At 38.1% G+C, this 13,796-nt stretch overlaps 2 protein-coding genes across 8 annotated transcripts in view; one reads left to right on the top strand and one right to left on the bottom strand.

The window, feature by feature from the left end:
• LOC125686903 (uncharacterized) overlaps positions 1 to 4,987 on the bottom strand; it is a 32,546-nt gene extending 27,559 nt beyond the window's left edge. The window contains exon 1 of the mRNA XM_048931467.1: positions 4,733 to 4,987. The gene's annotated coding sequence lies outside the window, so the exon portion shown is untranslated. The remainder of the gene's footprint in view (positions 1 to 4,732) is intronic.
• PDE4D (phosphodiesterase 4D) overlaps positions 1 to 13,796 on the top strand; it is a 582,076-nt gene that overhangs the window by 433,241 nt on the left and 135,039 nt on the right. The window contains exon 1 of one of the 7 annotated variants that reach the window (XR_007373935.1): positions 5,318 to 5,642. The exons of the other annotated variants lie outside the window; for them this stretch is intronic. The gene's annotated coding sequence lies outside the window, so the exon portion shown is untranslated. Of the gene's footprint in view, positions 1 to 5,317; positions 5,643 to 13,796 lie in introns of those variants that run through there. 7 annotated transcript variants of the gene reach the window in all.

The following is a 13,796-nucleotide window of genomic DNA, read 5'->3' as shown; positions in this document are numbered from 1 at the left end:
AGCTGTATGAAAGGACGTTGAGGCGAGATGGGGGTCAGCCTCTTGTTTCATGTAATTAGCAATAGACTAAAGGGAATGTTGCACCAGGAGAGGTTCAGGTTGGATATTGTGAGAAACTTCTGGCTGCCCAGAGAAGTGGTGAAGTCACTGTTCCTGTTTAAGAAACATACACATGGTGCTTAGAGACATGATTAGTGGGCGTGGCGGTGATGGGTTGATGGTAGGACTAGATTATCTTAGTGGCCTTTTCCAGCCCTAATGATTCTATGAGTCTATGAAAAGGTATCATGGCAGAGTGCCATGGGCCTCATTTCTGGTCTTCTTTGCAGTGTGTGGAGTTTTAACTGCTTGAGTGTGGGTAAGCCCTGGTAGAACATGTAGTAAATTTATTTACTCTGTAATCACTGAGCAAATAAGATGTATTTATTCATAAATCAGGTAGTTTGATCTAGGCAGCTAAGTGTAAGAGAATATCGGAGGGAAATGTTACTGACTATATTTTTTCTATGCCCTTGGGTTTGTCTTTTTCACGGAGTCACAGAATGTTTAAGATTGGAAGGGAACTCTGGAGGTCATCTGGTCCAACCACCTGCTCAGCAAGAATGGACACCCAGAGTGGGGCCACCTAGAGCACATCAGTTGTTTTATTTTTTCATTCTTAAGGGTACCTAGTTGTGAATATTAACATATTTTTCAGTTGTTTTTAATGGACAATGATATATAGCTCCTTCCTCTTCAATGTGTTAGCTTCCGTCTGGAAGAAATATGATGTTCCTTAGAAATGAACAGCAGAGTTTAATCTTCTGGCATTCTGTCAACACCCTACAAAAGAGTATTTTTGAAATCATCTGTTATGTTGAGCAGTAACAGTTCTGAAGTGTCAAAAGTTTCCTTTTCTAATTCTATGGCTAATTCTTATAAGTGCTTTTCTGAACCAATACTTGGATTACTCTTTCTCAAACCCACCCAAGTACAGGTAATATAAGAACATCTTACTCATCTTTTCTGTCCTTCAATCTTGTACTGCCATTCAGAATATAAGAGGATAACCTAGTGCTGCGAATTAACTAGGATGAAATGCACAACTCACAGTTAGCAAAACTGACTAGTATAGTTAGTGAGGAATTGTTTTGCTGTTGTGAAATAAATGCTCCTAGATACTAGAATGGTTAATTTCAGGTCTCAATACCTCTTTGCATACTGAAAGCTATTTCATGTAGATATGAGGAAAAGAAAGGAAGGATAGAAAGTATGTCCAAGACTAGCTGCAAGAGCAGTTGAACAAAATTCAGTGTGGCACTGAAAGAGTTTAGTTCCAGGTTTTAGAGGAACTACAATTATCCCATCTGAAGTAGTATCATGAGGAAACCAAGGCTCCACATCAAGAAGTAAAGGTGAGTCATTAGCCAACTTTACTTGGCTGATGTTCATTCCAAATAACATATTTACAAGCCCAGTCACTATTTACATGATGAGATTTTATTTTAGTCTTCCAGGATTCTTTTTTCCTAACACACTGACAATGTCCCTAAGTCTCCTCAGACAATGTATATATATTAGATACACCAGAATTTTTCACAACCAGGAAAATGGTATCAGTTGTTGCAGGTTTAACTACAGTGCTAAACTCAAGTCTTACCAAACTACAGGGGGTATTTGTTTTGTCTTAATAAGGAGAATTGTCTGTTTCTTCAAGTTGTATACAAAAATGACAATAACCTGGCACCTGCAGCATTCTTTCAGTGCTTTGGTGTCTGGATGCTTGTTAAGCAGCTAATTTGCAAACAAGAAAGCCTAAACTCAGAGTGGTTAAGAAAGATTCTCCAGACAAAAATGTTCCCAAACACAGAACAAAACAATTCAGCCTGTGTCTCATTCCCTAAGCCATGTTTTTTCCAACCTACATTAATTTTCAATTTTGTGTAATTTAACACTGGTTTTTAGTTATTAATTTCAGAATGAGAATTAAGAAGCAAGCATCCTCAAAGTGACTTGAATCCTGCACACATTTTATTATCAATGTCTTAATTATTTCTGTATCTTTTCTTCTGTAGACACTGACTATAGTCAAAATATCAGTCACCAGATAAACACAGATAATAAAGACTGTTGCTTTTACTGTTAGCATATGTAGCAGGACTGAACAGCTTCAACTTTTAGTATTCTCTTTATCTGACAATACTTTTTCCTCGTTTTCATTATGCAGTGAATGCTTGTATTAATTGTGATGGCATTCTAACAAGAGCTTAGTCCAGTTTTTTTTTCCTCTTTTTTTTTTATATCTCTGTCACCCTAAAAAAGGATTCCAAGTAGGAAAAGAAATGCTTTTTTTTAATTTTAATACTACAGAATTCTGTGTACAAATCCAATGCTAAAATGTCTGTCTAAAATATATGCTTGTGTTAACGAACATTACATATCTTATATGTACATCTCTAAAACTGTGCACATCTGCTAATAAACAAGTGTATGATAGTGAATACACTTACACAATTCTCTTCTTTAAAATAATTTTAATCTTGGATTTTTGGATTTAATATCATAAAATGCAATAGCTCTTACTTAAAAAATATTGTCTGGGAAAGAAAGAATGCCTGCAATGAACACAGATTTTTCCATCTGCTGAGAATTGTCTCAGCCTTTACAATGAGGTGGATCTGACACTGAGATTTCTCATATCTTTGAAAAGTTTAATTTACTTCTGCAGATGTCTTCTTACTATTAAAAAAAAAAAAAATTAATTCATTACATCCGTAATGAATTTTCCACTGCGATCAGACTGAAATGGCTGTATATCTCTTTACTTCCTTTATTTCTCTCAGTCTCTCACAATTTGAAAAATTACATTATTTGACCCCATAGCAAAGCCTTAAAATAAAGGACCTAAAATAAATGATCCACCATCTTTCTCCTCTTTTTAAATCATTTATATAATCACCATTTATATTAATGTCAACGCAGGCTTTTTATATGAATTATAAGCTTTTGCTCGTATTTTGCTGAATTTGTTCTAAAAGTTCCCCTGGAAACCTCTCTAGAAAATTTTCTCTTTCTCACTCTATTAAATGCTGAGTTCCTTGCAAATAACTTTTTTCACAAATGGACCTGGAAAGACACGAACACTCAAGGACCATGAGTTCTCCCTTCTACAGAAACTTGTTTTTCAGGAAATCCATGCTGAGAACAGGCTCTGATTTGACTGCTTGGAATATATTCGCAGTACGATAGTACTATATATTATGGCTTCTGTTCTGAAGTTGACAGGCACTTGGAGGACTGAAGTTTATTTCTACAGAACTAATGAAAGGAGCAAAAAAAAAAAAATCATATTAGTTGTTTTTTAGTGTTTTATCTCCACTGATGATCAGATATTTTTGAACCTGAAACTGAACTGAAAAGCATGAGCAGTATATACTTAATACACAGCTACAGTTAGTTTATGTAGTATAGTAATAATTAGTGTATAAATATGCTGCAGTGTACTAGTAGTTATATTTGTATTAACTGTAAGTAGGAGGCAGCAGTGAGACACTTCTGACAAAAGAAAGGATCTTGTGATACCTAATGCATGGTGCAGCAGAAATTATCCCTGAATATTCCATTCTCTATACTACTCTGAAACCATTCAGTGTACAGATCTCTTTGTCTTGCATGTGTTCTTTTGTTGATATGGGAATCATGTTGATATTTTTCAACAATAAACAACCAGATGAGCTTAAAAAAAAAAAAAAAAAAAAAAAAAAAGCTGCAAAATGACATATATGTTGTAATAGCCCAGAACCCCAATTTCATACCAATTCTCTTTTTCTTTCTGATCCATTCCATCTGTTTACAGAATAAAAAAGTTTCACAACATAGTGCCAGAATTTGAGTCCATTGTCACAGACGTGTGCACACAGTGACAGACCCGACTGTTATTAAAGGTCCCGTGACTGTGTGACCCTTTGAGCTAAATTTATCACAGATGCTTTTTCCACCCTTTGAGGTTAACTTTTATGATTCTGCCGAACTCTTACAAAAGCTCCTGTGTTAACCAGTAGATGGTATTTGAAAGATGGATGCCAAAAAACATGAAGAACAGAGTGCTTAGCATGAAACCTTATTAACATTCCTTCTGCTGCTGTGGAGCACTTTGTGTGCAGATGACTAGCACAAGCCTCCAGGGCAGTTAGGATCTTTCCTGTTGATATACAGTGTAGTTTGTAAATGCATTTTATTGTACTGCTAGAAAGTGCAAAGGTTCCAGAGAGCTTTACACATTTTACACACATTTTTGTTTGATGAATGGTTTGATATGTTAATGCAGGACCTGTTCATCATGTTTTCCTTCTATTTGTCAAGTCTATGTACATTTTCAGAGTGAAATTTTTACTGCTTTCTTTCATTATTAATCAAGCTCCACTACTGTAGAAAGTAATATGCTTCAGAACTTCTTAACACTTTACAAAGGAATGGCTATTATGCATGTAACCACTTGTTGAACAATAACTCTGCTCTTTCAATTAAAAAATATACATATAACATAGGATAAAGGAAATTCAAAATGTATATTTTGTCTGCTCACTGCTTAGTTCTCTGCATGTTCATTTTTTCTCTTTTACCACTGAAATTGTCAAATTACAATAATATTTCCTCTAAGGAAGTAACTCTCAAGCCTCTATGGTAAGTTTTTGTCTAGATATTAAAAATGCAAGCTTGGCCATTTGTAATGCATAACTATTAATGTACTTACTATAACAGGAAAATATCTCTTTCTGCAGTACAGGAGAGAGTTCTTCAACCAGGCTGTTTTGTCCTTCACCAGTTATTAACAGTAGCTGTTTGTATGTGTGTTTGACTTTAACAGTCACGAAGGAATTTTATTTTTACTGAACTTCCCCCCCAGTGTTTTGAATTTCTTTCAGAGACAGAATGCTTTCTGGTTTGTGAAGTTAAACAACAGTACTTACACAGTATATAGTAGAGGCAAGGGTTAGCAGGAAAAGAAAGGGAAGAATTATACTTTTAGGTAAGACTTTTAGTTAACTTGGAATGGAAGATCTTTGTTTCTTTCTTTACTCCACAGAGATTAATTTATCTAGCAAGTCTCCAAATGGAAATTCCCTGCAAGCTCACAAGCATTACTGTACCTTACATTCGTCTTTTCCTTTCGTTCTTTGTCCATCAACATTGTTCTTTTTTTTTTTTTTTTTTTTTTTTTGAATGTGATTGACCTTTAAACCTGTTGTTATCAGCCTGCAAGAAAGAGATAGAGACTCTTTTCAGCTGCCTTGTTTCCCATGTGACCTACAGGGAGAATAGATTCAAAATAGACTAGTTCCTCCCAGGGCAATACAAGGCAGAAGAGAAAAGCACTGTCATTTCCGAACAGCACAGTGCTAGAGTAAATTCAGTGTGAAAAAGGAAGGAGTTGCAGCGTGTCAGAATTCTTCCTCTGGAGCTGGGATTATTACAGGAAAAGCATGTGAAGGATTTTTAAGGAGAGGATTTTAAAAAACTCTTTGAAATGGAGTACTTGGAGCATTATAAGGACAACTGATGTTTGAATGCTAGAAAGACTGGAGGAATTTTTCCAAAATGAGCATTGTTATGAAGCCAAGATCCCGGTCTACCAGCTCCTTAAGGACTGTCGAGGCAATGTGGTAACGTGTTTGGCTTTTTTTCTTTCAAGTTTCCTTTCCTAATATGGGGACACAGACCTGCCCCAGGAAATTCACAGGGTTTGATTTTGATCTGATAGATTTTGCACAGTTATCAAAGTTGTTCAGCTATTTCACAGTTAATAGTAAGAAAAAAAAAAAAAAAAGTAGTTTCTTTGTACAATACTGCATGCGTAGTATTTTTTAATGAGAAGAGTTTTGCGTAGGTTTTTCCCATTTAGTAATCAGGTTCAGACCTTGCACTTACAAACACTTTCTAAAAATCTTCGGTAATCTTCAGCAGCAAAGTTATTACAGTCAGCTTGCAGTTCTGGAGGCTGGAAAGCAGAACTAAGCTATAGTTTGCATGAGCTATTTTGAGAACCTTACATGTCATTTTGCTGCATAAATAGACCAACTGGTAGAGATAAGTGTCCTGGGAGGAGACAGTGGCATGAGTGAGAAACTGTGCTGTGTTATGGCTCACACATTTCCCTGCACTCTCTGCACAGAGGCTCGGTGGAGTAAAGCAGATTGTAATAGTGATCTGTGTGTGTGATTTTCTTGCTATTGGTTTCAGTTACCAATTGTCTTTAAGGAGATTTTCTTGAGGGACTTTATGCTTTGTATAGCTTAGCAAGGGCAGACGGGACAATTTTTTATGAGGTATGTCCTGGTTTTATGATTTTTGGTTATAGGTATTCCCCATCATATAAAATATATATAAAATAAATTCAATTTTCTCTTTCAGTATCTCCCACATTTTTTTTTCTTGAGCTTTTTTTTAATAAAGTCATTGTCATTTTTGTAAAAAAAAGCAGACTAATTGTTCATTACTTCATAACTGCTACAAAACAATATTTTAAAATACAGCCTTTGTTTAGACATGTGTCCCATGTTTTACTGTGTGATAGGACAGTAACTACATTCCTTTCTGAGCAAATATACTAAGTTAACATATTTTAAAATTAGCTCTTAGAGCATTATATTTCAGAGAGTCCTGAAATTAAATCATTCCAGTACTGTTGTTAAAGCTGGTAACTTTTTCCAAGCTGTTTTTTAACTGAAAACGTGTTTCAGCAAAAGAAAATGAAGCAACTGTAGTACTCCAGCTAAAGAATGCTCCCAGTTGTTCTCAGAAGCTGCTAAGGAAGTGTTCTGCTGAAGCAACTGCAATAAAAAGTGTTTCCTTATCTTTATTAAAATGTAGTAAAGTAATAATAAAATGTCAGTGAACTGGATATGACTAAAGCATTACGCTGTGCCTCCACATAAAACAATTGTGTCTGGAAGTGTCACAATAAACTGTGTGTATCCAAGGTAGTGAGCTAAACTCTACGTACCATAATTATTACGTAAAGATAATGCAAATGAATCACTATCTTCCTGATTAACTTATCTTCCTTTCAATTACATCTTTTTTTGACTGCTGACTGCTTCTACTGAGTTGTGCAGGGAAAGAAAAACAAAATTCTTTCAAAAGGAAAAAGAAAAGTCTCTTGTGCTGTATGTGCAGGCTAGTATGACCAGCAGGTACTGTCTGAAATAGCTGCCCGTGTCCTTTTTTGCCAACGCCTTTAGCTAGCGCATTGATCTGGTGGGTGAGAATCCATTTTCTACTAACTGTGAATTGAGTGTCATTTCCTACCCTGCCATTTGGAAACATTACCTGAGGTCAGGACGTGTCTGAGAGGGAGATCCTTGAATCTGTCTTGATGAGGTACATACTGTTCTCTGGCGGCATACGACTGAGCAAGGCAGGCCCTGCCTGCGTGGAGGACTGGAGGAGGAGCAGGTGGGGAAGGAGGGAGGGAGCCAGTAGCCCCTCCAGAGCCTCCTTGTGAGGAGCCAGCTGGTGGGCTGCACAGTAGTGGTCTCCAGCCACTTGCTGGCTTCAGCCTGGGGTTTCTGATCACCAGACCTGAGAGTCTATGAGTTTAGTTCTGTGGATCGTGCCATTCCCAGTGTGTGATAGGACAGAATACCAATAAAATTGTAACAGTCTCACCATAATATTAAAACAAAATGCTTAGGTGCAGTTAGTGTGATAAAGGCAGCAATGCTGGTGGACATTCAGGGTGTGAGGCAAGGAGGGCTGCAGCACATAATTCTCCTTATCTGCTAACATAGCAGGAGGAACCAGGATAAGGAGAAATGAAAGACTGCAAAAAGAAATAAAAATTGCAGTGGTTTTTTTGGAGCATAGGAATGAGTCGCAGTCTTGTACTATGAATATCCATCTTGGAATGGTTTGAGAGAAATGATCCTGGGATATTCATACATGGCAGTTTCCCATTTGAATAATGCTCCGCTGAAGAACAGAATCCAGGCTCCCAACATGCCTGTAAACCAGAGAGAGGATGGATGAAAGAGAATTCTCTATTCTCAATTCCCTGAAATCATACTGACCCTCCATCCAGAGCAAGAGAAGAACATTACCATATATGGTAAAAACATACACTTTTCGGTATTAATATTTAAAAGCATCCAGAGGGTATCACCCACTATTAGTGGGTACACCAGCCTGCTCCAAGGAGGCTGTGCTGATGTTCCACTGCAGGGTCTACAGACAAACATGCATCTCAGACACCAGGGGAAACTTCACCGAGCACCGTAATGACGGAAGTAAATGTAGGCGGTTGCTTTTATACAAAATAATGATATAATAATAATTCGTTTAAGAACGATTACTTAATAATTTAATATGGCTTTAGTAGCACTGATTTCTGACTTCAAGATGCAGTTGTGAAGTGCAATTGTGAATGAGAACATTCCTGAATAACAGTCTAAAACCAGTAAGTGGTGGTACAGACTTCTCAATGGCAGAAGTTGGATTTATCTTGTTGCTCCTGAGAAGAAATAACAACATAGTGTGGAAATTCACATTAATGTAAAACCTTAGGAGACAGTATTAGATAAGTATTTAACAGCGTTTTCTTGACTATTTAACACTGCAGAGTGTAGGAGGGGTAGAATGACCATGTGTTCCACCAAAACACATATTTTACTTTCTAAGGTTTGGGGTTTTTTTTATTTTTTGTTGCTTAGATTTCTTTGGTGATATTTTTTTGTGCATAAATATTCATTTGGAGGAACTGAAATATGCTTCTGAAAACCTAAGAAAATCAAGCAAGTCAACTAAGTAGCCAGGGGATCTGGACAGAAGCATATTGACCAGATATTAGAACTTCTCTACTTTTTCATTATACAGGTAATTAGTAAAAAGATCTAAGAAGTATCAGTAATATTGTCAGCTTTTACCACAGTTCTTTCTGCAACATACTTGTTGCTTCTGGATTGGTAGTTATCTGTTTACTTTGTGAGTTAGCCTTTCTCTGTCCTTACTTTTTATAACATACGCTAATTCATGCTTTCCTGGTTTTTGGATCTTACGGTTGCCTGATCTGCAAAGGGCACATACCAGCCTCTCTTCCGCCCTCAGAGCAGAGGCATGTGGTGATTCAGTTTGTGGTAATCTACAGAACATTATATATGGTCTTATTTAACCCAGTGGGTGGGTAGCACTGTTTGTCTGTGATATCAGGAAGTTTAGAAGACTGGGAATTGCTGAAGGTTGTTGGAGGAAGCTTCTCAGGCTACAACATGGAACAAAACATTTTGAATGAGCTTTTCCTGCTTGTACCTTTATGTCGGAGGTTCCAATAAAAGTTCTATCTAATGGAGATCAGAATATACTTGTGGCTTGACACCAGTGGACAGTGTTGTTTCTGGGGCAAAGAAAATACCACAGAATAATGAGATCCATCAATGCTGACCTGAGCTAGCCACAGTGGCTTCCCAGCCTGAACATGGCACAAAATTAGACCTTGCCATGGGCATATCCCAGTCTTTTGACATGAAGAGGGAGTTATTCTGTCATGCTGTCTAGCCTCACATAGTTCAAATCCGTAGTTATTTCTATCTGCTCATTGCTAGTATAAAGTTGATATTAGTCATAGAATTATAGAATTGCTCAGATTGGAAAAGACCTTCAAGATCATTGAGTCCAACCATGACCTAACCATTCTACCCTAATTCTAAAATCCCTCTGCTAAATCATGTCCCTGAGCACCACATCCAAATGGTTTTTAAACACATCCAGGGATGGTGACTCAACCACCTCACTGGGGAGCCTATTCCAGTGCTTAACAACCCTTTCTGTACAGAAGTTTTTTGTGATATCCAACCTAAACTTCCCCTGGTGCAACTTGAGGCCATTTCCCCTCATCCTGTCACCAGTGAGAAGATACCAGCCCCACTCTTGCTGTAAGCACCCTTTCAGATATTGGAAGAGAGCAATAAGGTCTTTCCTCAGCCTCCTTTTCCCCATACTAAACAGCCACAGTTCCTTCGGTTTCTCCTTGTAGGGCATACTCTCCAAGTCCTACAGAAGTCTTGTTGCCTTTCTTTGGACCTGCTCCAGCACCTCAATGTCCTTTCTGTATTGAGGTGCCCAAAACTGAACACGGTACTTGAGGTGAGGCCTCACCAGTGCCGAGTACAGGGGCAGGATTGCTTCCCTAGTCCTCTCCATACCATTCCTGATACAAGCCAGGATGCCATTGGCCTTCTTGGCCACCTGAGCACACTTCTGGCTTATACTCAGCATCAGTCCATCAGTCTATCAGTACACCAAGATCCCTTTCCATCAGGCAGCTTGCCAGCAACTCCTCCCCAAGACTGTAGGGTTGCCTGGGGTTGTTGTGACCAAAATGCAGGACCCGACACTTGGCCCTATTGAAACTCATACAGTTTACCTTGGCTAATTGATCCAGTCTATACAGGTCCCTCTGCAGGGCCTTTCTCCCCTCTGGCAGATCAACACTCCCTCCCAACTTGGTTGGCATTGGGCTTCTGTAATTACTGACTTTCAGACTGGCAATCCCAGTTTTGTGAAGATCAACAGCAAAGACAGGATATTCCTGAAGGAGTATTTGTCTATAGGACAGAGAACAGTATATAAATGTTACTGTGAATTATACTAGCAGCATGTGCACCGTTAGGATGTTGAAGAGATCAGAGTTTTGTATTCCTGCACAAGATGAATGATTTTTTTTCTCTCCAGTATTATGTTTGTTTGCAGGAGGAGTTTGTCTGTTGTAACTGATGATATTGCCTATTTGTTATTACCACGGCTTATGAAACCACTGTGGAAGAAAAGTGGATTGAGACCTTGCTGGATTTTCAATTGCACTTTTAGTATCTAAAGAGGTTAAATATGGTCAATTTGGACAGCTAAAAGCAAGCTACGCATGGGGATGCTATAGTATATATGCAAAACTGGAGGACTGGTAAATGCTGAACAAAGTCTGTGAGCTAAAGATGACCTTTCCTGCAAGATTCTGACTTTGGTGCAATTCATAGCTGACTTAATTTATTATAATAGACTTTCATAAGCAGTATGGGCCCCAAATCATGAAGTCAGTAGAAGTTTGTGGTGGTGTATAAGCTTTTATTTATTCTCCCATTGTCTATCCTAATGAGGAAGCCTGACAGAGTTAAGCTTCACACTATTTGTCAGCATCATGCTATATTCTACTTTGTGGTATGTTAAAATCATATTTTTATGAAATGAAATGAAAATTAATACTATTTTCTACAGTCAATTAAGGATGATGTTTATGGTGATCAGATGTCACTGGAGCTGATCAGTGCTCTCCATAGCCTAATCTGTCTTCATCAAAAGAGGGAACTTGAACACCTACTCAACTTCTGCTGTTGTGTTAGGGTTATTATATATGAATCCTTGCCTATGTGTAGATGTGTTGCCTAAAGTTTTGGCTAATCTCTTTTATGAAATTGCTAGTACAGTTTTCCTCCACAGCCTTCTAACTGTATTGCAAGCTGAGTGAGAAAGTGCTTTTTAACTGTGTTCCCAACTGGCATCCTGTTAGTTTCAACAGATGTCCCTCAGTTCTGTCATTATGGCATTTGGTAAAAGATACTGCATTCACTTGATCCACCATCTTCATGATTTATAAAGCACAGTCATAATCTCCTTAGCATTTTCAAGTCAAAACTGCAGAGTTGTAGCCTTCTTAGTCTTTCCTAATAAGGGTGCTGCTCAATCCAAGCCATTTTAGCTGCCAATCTTTTCGTTTCTTCAAACACAGCTATGTTCTTGAAATATGGAGACCAAACTGCACATATTACTCAAGGCTTGTGCACATCAAGGTTTTTATACAGTGATAAAATGAAGATTAGTTCTTTATTAAGTACCCTTACTTATCATGCCCATTAGCCTTTTTGTCTGTCACTGCAAACTGAGTCAGTGGTTTTAGAATTGTATCTATTTTTCTTTTCAAGACAATTTCTTGGCATGATCTCATTTCTGCATTTTTGTACAGCTGAAGTATTAGCCTTGCCAACATAACATCAAATTACTTTAACATGAATGTAATAAGAACTGCTGTCTTGAAATAATGTTTTTTAAACAAGCAAAAGTATTGTAATCCACACCAGACAGAACAAATGGCAGTTTGACTCCAGCAAAGAAAGGGCACATACTCACAGATGCAGTATTTCAAGCCACATCAATCAATCCAGTAAAACATACATGCTATTCTTCCCTCGCTGCATGCAAACACATGATGTAGTTCTCTGCCATTCGCTTTAGTGTCCAGCTATCCATGCTTAGTTTTCCTGGAGAGATGATTCTGATTTTAAAGCATAGTTTGTCCTCAAATCTTTTCCTTCTGCACATATGCAGATTAACAGGTTGTGGACAAAGCTCCATTTAAATTTAGCCAGACCGTGAGACCAGCAAGGATGAGGCACTTCATTTTCTATCTCTAGCATTACAAAAAGAATGCTGCAGGCATCATGGGTGTCCAAAAACTTATTCACAGATCGTTCAGCTGAGGATAAAAAGTAGCCCAAGTTTTCAAATCTGGATCAATAATGAGGTATCTCCAAAAAAGTATTCTCCCATTTATTCCCTTTCATAACACCATGGCTGAACTAGTTGGCTGCAGTTTTTTTCTAAGATGAGGGGCACATTTCTTCCTACATGCTTTCATGAGAAGCACAGTTTCAGTGTAAGATATAAACAGATTGGATTCAGCACACCAGAACACAGATGGCTGCTATGTCTACCATGGCAGACATGAGTTTACCTAAAGTTGCAGTCTCACAACCTTAGTGGTCAGAAATACATGCTCTCAGGGTATAGCTAATATAATTTATTTTAGACATCTGTCTCAGAAGAAGATGTGCCCTAGATGCCACATACTTTGTCAATGAAACCAATGAAAAATCTATTTACTTCTATTATGTACTGCTTGGTGTAATTCCAGGTATTTTTGGGCAAACCTAACTCATACAGTAGCACAGTGAAATTCTCAGACCTCACATTTAAAAATTCAAGGTCCACTGATGATAGATAAGGTTATAAATTTGACACCAAAGGTTCAAAAATGCAAAGGTGAGGAAGAGATTGGTTATTTGTTTTTTACAACCTCACAATTTGAAAGACAATCCTGTCATTCTTGAATACTTACTTTTTGTTGAATACATGAAAGATAAGTAAAGAATCATTTCTTATTATATGCAGATACGTGGGCTGCATACCAAAACCTTCCTGCATGCAGGAACCAAAAGAACTATATCCATGACCAAGCAAGGGATAATAATATCCTTCAGATGGACCATACCATTTAATCCCAGGCACCACTACCCCTAGCAAGTAGAGAAGTCACATCTCCATTGCCAGTCTGCAAACAATTCTGTGCCCATGGGTTTTCTGCTAGGTATAAAATATACCTGCAGTGGGACAGATACACCTAAACTGCTGATGAGAAACAGATTTTCAATCATGCTTCAGTAGCAAATATTCAGCAAATTCAAATGCAAGACCTTGCAGCTATGTTGAGACAACCCCCATTACAAATACAGTCTGTGGGGGTGATAGGATTGAGCACAGCTCTCCTGAAAAAGACCTGAGCTGGTACTGGTGGATGGGAAGCTGGACATGAGCCATCAGTATGCCCTCACAGCCCAGAAAGGTGCAGAGAGTTCTTTACAGAGAGAGTGGTGAGGAGCTGGAGCACACTGCCCAGAGAGGCTGTGGATGCCCCATCCCTAGAGGTCAGGACCAGATTGGATGGGGCCATGGGTAGCCTGGTCCAGTACCAGATCTGAAAGATGGTGGCCGTGCCT

The sequence above is a fragment of the Lagopus muta genome, chromosome Z (genome assembly GCF_023343835.1).
Source record: "Lagopus muta isolate bLagMut1 chromosome Z, bLagMut1 primary, whole genome shotgun sequence".
NCBI lineage: Eukaryota > Metazoa > Chordata > Aves > Galliformes > Phasianidae > Lagopus > Lagopus muta.
Note: the sequence above shows the minus strand (reverse complement) of the source record. Positions and strands in the feature narration are given on the sequence as shown.